Consider the following 8306-nt stretch of genomic DNA (forward strand, 5'->3'; position numbering starts at 1 on the left):
GAGTAAATGTCAGAATGAAGTTTTCTGTTTGCATTTTCTGACCTTAGGGTTATAGGGAATATCCCTGAGGATAAATAAATTGTTGGCAGGTTGCTACAAAAAGGAACTGGAGCACTTAAATCCAAGCAATACCCTTAGATTTTGCTTATTACCTTTGATAGGCAATATCTATACCTTTGTTATCTTCTCAATAAATATTTTTAAGGTGGAAGTTTTTGCCCAGTCAAATTAATGTTTTTTCCAGATGATAAACCCAGACTATAAAGAGACAAAAAGGGAGACAACAATAACCTGTTGTTATTGCGAGCTATAGTGCAACTTCCCAGAGTTATCAATTGCTAAACCCCTTGATGTTTTTTCAAGCATATAGTAACATAGTGGAATCATGTGTATTTCGCTTTTTTTAAACCTCACCCGAGGATATTTTTCCATTTATTTTCAGACAGAGTGGGAGGGGGAGATAGAGAGAGACACACACACACACACATCAATTTGTTGCCTCCTGCACGACCCTGACCAGGACCGGGGATGAAATGCAACTAAGGTACGTGCCCTTTACTGGAATCGAACCCACAACTCTTTGGCCCGTGTGCCAACGCTCTAACCACTGAGAAAACTGGCCAGGGCTCTGCTTTTTTATTAAGCATGATAATGTGACATTTTCCTCTGACATTAAAAATTATTTTAAAACTTTGCTTTTAATGGCTGCATTTAAAATTGGGTATATTGTACTATAATTTATTTAGCCTTTCTCCTATTATAAGATGTAAGTTATTATTAGTTTTGTTACTAAAAATAATTGCTAGAATAATTATTTCATGCCTAAACTTTATTTACATTTCTCATTATTTCCTTAGGATAAATTTCTCCAGTTCTAGATCCAAAACATATAAACATTGTGAAGGTGCTAATTCATATGTCCAAATTGATTTTCAGAAACACTATGCCAACTTTATATTTCCATCCAGGCTGGTTAAGATATTAGTTGGGACTTTCCTGAAAACTTCCAATGACGCTGTGTAGGCAGACGACGCATGCACTAAGCTTATCTGCTTGCTTATTTATACCCCTGCCAGGCAACATTTAATTGTTTTAAATAAATGCCCAACCCTACTTCCTTCTCCTCCTTTCTGTAGTATGAATCTCAAAAACAAGCTCTAATAAATGACTTGCACCCTATATTTTGCATCAGAGTCTGCTTCCCAGGGAAGCTAACCTGCAACAATTTTTTTTTTCTAGCAACTGTTCAAATATCATAAGTTTAGGCCTCACTGTGTACTAGGTACACACATTTGAGTTTTCTTTCACAAAAATAACTATTCGATGTTAAATGTTCAAATGAAAGAAATTTTATATTCCAGAGCATACCTCAAGAGGTTTTATGGAGATACCCAAAATAATTTAGAAATCTTAATTTCCTTTGATAACAGAAATGTGTGCCCTCTGTATTACACTGAACGGACCAAGGTATCACAGAACCGAGGAAGGCAATGACCACGTGCTGTAAACCTTCCAGACTTGGGTGAAACCCTGCGGTTGGCCTTGGCACTCTGCTCCGAGTGAAGAGCGTGGCTCAGCAGCTATCAGCAGTGCCCAAGCTGTGAGCAGGTCCACTCGCAGACTCCTCAGAGTTGGCTTTGTGAACTTTACGTTCAGGAACCCCAGGAAGGGAAAAGCAGAACTAAGACACAAATACACAATTTTTTCCTACTTCCAGGTGGGATGTGCCTGAGACCGTGGTACTTGTCCTGGGCCGGTATGTTTCAGAGCGGACCAAGGAGAACTAGAACAATGTCATCAATAGCAAAAACAATAATACCCACTGCAACAAAACAGGTAACAAAAATCAACCTGCCAAAGAACAAATGTGATTTTTTATCATACTTAATTTTAACTCTTAGTTGAACCACAATCATAACAGAACTCACTAGCTTATTTTATTTGGCATGGAGATTAGAACAAGAAAGGATAAGCAGAAAGAATTATAAAATATTACCAAGTGTGTTTTAAAAGCATTATGTATAAATGGTTACCATCCATCAAATTAACCCATCCACATTTGTATTCCCAGAACCTTTCATGGTTTCTAGCACATAGGAAGTGCTATTGAGTTGTTAAGAGCAGGAGTTTGGATTGCTTATTAACTTCCTAATCTCGAAAAAGTTTTAGGGTTGGATTGTAAGAAATTGCCAGTTTTCTAGGTCAAAATCATATGAACTTGTCATTTTAACAGGTCAGAATTAGGCAAATATCAGCAATTTTTTTTTTTTTTGCAGTGTAGAAACCAAGCTTTATTATTATTTTTTTTCTATTTGCTAGAGTGTTTTTTTAAATCTTTATTGTTGAATGTATTACAGATGTTCCTCATTTTCCCCCCATTGACCCCCTCCTCCCCACTCCCGCCCCCCTCCTGCTTTTTCCCACTGTTGTCTGTGTCCATTGGTTATGCATATAAGTTCTTTGGTTTATTTTCTCCCACCCCCCAACCCCCTTCTCTTTGAGGTTTGTCAGTCTAGCAACCTATTTGTTCTTAATCCCTTCACATTTTTCACACATTTCCCCCAACTCCCCTCCCATCTGGCAACCAACAAAATGTTCTCTGTATCTATGAGAATGTTTCTGTTCTGCCTCTTCATTTTGTTTGTAGATTCCATTGCCGATACATATGTATTCATTGTCATTTTGTTTGTTTGTATATTTTATCTTTTTCTTCAAAAAGACCCTTCAACATTTTATATAATAATGGTTTGGTGGTGATGAACTCTTTTAGCTTTTCCTTGCCTGGGAAACTCTTTATATGGCCATCGATTCTAAATGACAGCTTTGCAGGATAGAGTAACCTTGGTTGTAGGTTCTTGCTTTTCATCACCCTGAATATTTCTTGCCACTCCCTTCTGGCCTGCAAAGTTTCTTTTGAGAAATCAGCTGACAGTCTTATGGGAACTCCCTTGTAGGAATTATCTGCTTTTCTCTTGCTGCTTTTAAGATTCTCTCTTTGTCTTGAACCTTTTGCATTTTGATGATGATGTGTCTTGGTGTGGGCCTCTTGGGGTTCATCTTGTTTGGGACTCTCTGTGCTTCCTGGACTTGTATGTCTGTTTCCTTCACCAAGTTAGGGAAGTTTTCTGCCATTATTGTTTCAAACAGGTTTTTGATTTCTTGTTCTCTCTCTTCTCCTTCTGGCACCCCCTAGATGCGAATGTTGGCACACTTGAAGTTGTCTCAGAGGCTCCTTATACCATCCTCATTTTTTTGGATTCTTTTCTCTTTTTGCTGTTCTGATTTGGTGTTTTTTATTCCTTATGTTCCAAATTGATGGTTTGCTTCTTGGCTTTACCTTCTCTACTATTGAATCTGTGTAAATTATTCCTTATTTCAGTTAGTGCCTCCTTCATTTCTGACTGTGCTTCCTTTATTTCTGACTGGTCTTTTTTTTATGCTCTTGAGGCCCTCACTAAGTTCACTGAGTATCCTTATAAACAGTATTTTGAACTCAGCATCTGTTAGGTTGCTTATCTCCATTTCGCTTAGTTCTTTTCCTGGAGATTTGTTCTGTTCTTTCATTTGGGACCTGTTTTTTTGTCTCCTCATTACGGCTGCCTCCCTGTGTTTGTTTCTACGTATTACTTAGCGAGAGGTATGGGGCTAGCTGAGACCAGATGCTGGTTGTTTGAAAGAATTTAGGAAAACCTGAAGCAGGATCCAAGACAGGCCAATCCTATGGTAAAGCAACTGGCAACAGCTTGGGTGGGCCTGAACGTTGGGTGGGGCGGGGCCTCAGGGAATCACCAGGGCGGGGCTACCAGTGTGAGCCAGGTTGCTGGAGTCCCAGATATGGCTTCAGTCTGCCGCCCCAGGGAAGGGCTCACCAAAGGAACAAAGGCCTCTGACAGCACGTTTGTTCTGGAGAAAGCCCCCTCTCCAGCCCTCGCTCCAGTGCCAGACAGCTCAGTTCTTCCCTGTATGTCTCTGGCACCCCTCGAGCTGCCTCCCCTCCCAGCTTAGAGGGAGTGAGTCAGATAAGTCTGTGCGCGGGCCCTTTAAGAGGAGCTGCCTGAGGCTCCAGCCGCCTCAGCCTCCCTGAGCCTCAGTTCCTGCTGGTTTTTCCAGCCAGAAGTTATGGGGACTTGTCTTCCTGACACTGGAACCCTGAGCGGGGCACCTGGTGTGGGACTGAAACCCCTCAGTCCTCAGAGAGGACCTTCCCAGCCAAGGTATCCTCCTGATTTTTATGCGCCACACATGGGTGTGGGACCAGCCTGTCGGCCTCCACCCCTCCTACCAGTCTCGATGTGGCTGCTGCTTTAATTCTGTAGTTGTAGGACTTCCATTCAGCTCAATTTCAGGTGGTTTTGAATGATGGTTGTTCTGTAGTTGTAACTTTGATGTGGTTGTGGGAGGACACGATACCGTGGTTACCTATGCCACCATCTTGACCAGAAGTCCCAAATATTAGCAATTATATTATCTGATTTAAACTAATATTAATCTCTCTAAACTTTGATTTCCTCATATATAAAATGGAGATAATATAATCTTCCTCATTGGATTGTTGTAACGAATAAATTAATTTAATGCATGTAAAGCACATAGCATTGTGCTTGACACATGCAACCGCCCATTAAATGTTAGCTATTATTAATGTCATTGCTATTATTATATAAAAATTTAATTGGATGAATCAATGCATGTATGAATGGAAAATAATTTATAATTAATGCCATTCTTTAACCTACTGAATGGGATAACATATTTGCAAATCATATATGTGATAAGAGGCAAATATTCCATATACATAAAGAACAATATAACTTGCCCTGGCAGGTTTTCTCAGTGGTTAGGGCGTCGGACAGTGGACCAATGAGACCTGGGTTCGATTCCGGTCAAGGGCATGTACCTCGGATGTGATTTGTCGCCAACCCTGGTTGGGGTTATGCGGGAGGCAGCCACTAAACGTGTCCCTTTCACGTCGATGTTTCTCTCTCTCTCTCTCTTCCTCTCTGTCCCTCCCACTCTATCTGAACAACAACAACAACAAAAAAATGGAAAGAATATTCTCAGCTGAGGATTACAAAAAAAGAAATCTTGCCATTTGCAACAACCTGGATAGAATGTTATTGCTTTATGCTAAGTGAAATAAGACAGGAAAAGATAAATATGGTACACGGTCACTTATGTGTGAAATCTAAAAAACAAACAAAAAGAACAAGCTCATTGATACAGACAAAAGATTGGTGGTTGCCTGAGGTGGAGGGTGGGGAGTGGACAAAATGGGAATCAAAAGGAACAAAATTTCAGTTATAAAATGAATAAGTCATAGGGCTGTAATATACAGCATGGTGACTATATTTAATAACATGGTAGTATATATCTTATCAAGTTCTCATCAGGTGAAAAAAAATTTGTAACCGTGTATGGTGATGACTGTTAACTGGACTAATCATGGTGATCATTTTGCAATATATACAAATATTAAATCATTGCATTATCACCTGAAACTAATATAATGTTATGGTAGTTATACCTCATAACAATTAATACCATTATTACGCTGATAAAAAAATAATTTTTAAAATTTTGAATCTAATATTAAAGTATGATATGGAAGCTATTGGTATGCTGTATCTACTTTGTAGGGTCTTTTAGTGGCAATTAGTATCTTGTAAATACTGCTGTTGATTCAGCTGTTTCCTCTGCTACTTAAATCTATTTCTTAAGAGGTTCCTTCTTTGACAATATAGTCTTCATCATATCTTCTAAAAAGAATGCTCTTTAGAATTGCATTTGCTAAAATTTGTCTGTTGTTCATTGATGAATTAACAGTTGTGCATATGCTCTGCTTGCTTGCCGAAGCGCTGGCTCTGTTCCTCTAGGTAGAGCATTCCAGTGTTGCCCCCAGGGAAGCACCCTGGCCCATGGAGCCATGGTGCTGGCTTGGCTTTGTACAAAGATTGTTCTGTACCCCCTGTCCCCAGGAAACAGGAGGGCCACACTGACATTGAGGAACTTCATTAAATGGTTCAACTTTCCCCCAACTAGCCAGTAGCCATCGAGGCCTCTTTTACTCTTTGCTTTTTGGAACACACTAGTAATTTTGCTTTTATTATCCGTCATAGTTATTTAACAAAATATTCACTGTCCTTCATTTCTGTGATCGAGGTCAGTGATGCTCTCTTGAGGGTCAGTTGCCTTTGGTACTGCTCCATCAAATGCTTTGCAGTTTAAATCTTGTCATGGTGAACTGTGAGCTACCCATGGCAGGGTTTCTGGGAGACTTGTCTATGACCCAGTGGTCTAAGCACCATGGTAGAAATGCCAGCCCCAGGAGCCCTCATCTCCCATCAGATTTCTAGATTTTGCCTGAAGTGTTTGATTTTTTTTAAAAAATATTTTTCCATTGATTTTTTTTTAGATATCATGGAAGTGAGGGAGAGGAGAGAGAGAGAGAGAGGGAGAGAGAGAGAGAGAGGAAGATCGATGTGGGAGACACATCAGTTGGTTGCCTCCTGCACAACCCCTATTGGGGCCAGGGATCAAACCTGCAACCCAGGTGTGTGCCCTTGACTGGGAATCGAACCTGCGATCCTTTAGTCCATGGGCTGATGCTCTGAGCCAAACCAGCCAGGGCTGATTTTCATTAGAATGTTTAGCATTATTGTGTAACTCTCTCAGCTTCCAACATCTGTTTAAAGAGAGTTGGGTTAATAATTGGAAAGTACCCTATCACTAATCTGGCCCTTGGGCATAAAAGCATCTATAATGGATGGGCCCAGAAGAGGTGCATCCTAACTGAAGCTGCTTTTAGCATTCCACTGAGGCTCCAAAGTATCTACGCAAGAGCATTAGCTTTAGATCCTGAATGCTGACCTGCTGAAATCTCAGCCCTCACACTTTATTATCAAGTTGCTAACCCATAAGGAGCAAACATGTAGACTTAGTTCTAAATTATTTGCAAATTTGGCACTTTTTTTACTTAATCTTTATTGAACCACAGAAGCCAAAAAAGCTGAATTTGGTCCTTAGGGAAAATAGGCCAGAAGAGTCTCATGCTATGGAAATTCTCTCACAGCCTTACATGGAAATAAGAGTGAACTTCTAATTTAATTTTGTTTGTGGAGAAAACAGATTTCCTCCCTCCATGGTTAAAAATACAGAATATAATATTTTTGTTAGCATTTGACTTTTGGAGCCCTTATTTGGCATTATTTAGCAATGTACCAAACCGTATCTTAAAGACTGTGTAAATATCAAGTGTGGTAGGTGTCTCATTCTTTCAGCAAGGTTCCTTGGTGGGCTTCACAGCTTAGAGGTAGGATGGGAGCAAGGGTTGCAGACACTTCAGTGAGACTGACCATCAGACCATGAGCCACATGGAGTCAGATACCATGTTTGCCTCATTATCTTTGCAGCCCAACTGCTAAGTACTTAGCACATAGTAAGTACTTACTGAGTCTTTTTATTTTTATTTTATTTATTTATTTTTTTATCCTCACCCAAGGACATTTTTGCATTTATCTCCAGATAGAGTGGGAGGGAGAGAGAGAGAGAGAGAAACATGGATGTGAGAGAGACACATCGACTGGTTGCCACCCACATGACCCCAACTTGGGTTGGGGACAAACTGCAACCGAGGTACGTGCCCTTAGTGGGAGCTGAACCCGGGACTCTCTGGTCCATGGGCCAACGCGCTAATTGCTGAGCCAAACCGGCCAGGGCTTACTGAGTATTTTTAAATGAATGAATTCTCACATGGAACCTGAGGATCCATGAGCTTCACAGATGTGTGACCAAAGCTTCTGATGCTCTGTTCTCTAAGTGATTTGGAGTCTGTGTGGTTCTCTTCTTATTCAGGAATCTGGCTTGTGAGGGAGGCCTTCAGGCAGACAACAATAAAGAACATCATCCTATTTTTGCACAAAGGCTAAAGCCTGGTGGAACAACCACTGTGGCTTCACTGAGCAGAGCCTTACCACCCCTCTCCCAAAAGAATTCTCATCATTGGTCCCCAACATGGGGCTGGAAGGTGCCTGAAGGAACTGAAAGTTATTGCTAAGGGGCCATGACTCTAGTTTTATGTATGTTTGTATGCAGTTTAAATTAACTGATATCCCAGCTGATATGGCTCAGTGGACTGAGCATCGTCTCATGGACTGAGAGGTCCCAGTTTGATTCCTGGTCAGAGCACATGCCCAGGTTGCAGGCTCGATCCCCAGTAAGGGGCATGCAAGAGGCAGTTGATTGATTTTTCTATCTCACTCTCCCTTCCGCTCTCTCTAAAAAAATCAATAAAAACGTATTTAAATTTA

This window comes from Molossus molossus, unplaced genomic scaffold (genome assembly GCF_014108415.1).
Source record: "Molossus molossus isolate mMolMol1 unplaced genomic scaffold, mMolMol1.p scaffold_m16_p_6, whole genome shotgun sequence".
In the NCBI taxonomy this organism is placed as follows: Eukaryota; Metazoa; Chordata; class Mammalia; order Chiroptera; family Molossidae; genus Molossus; species Molossus molossus.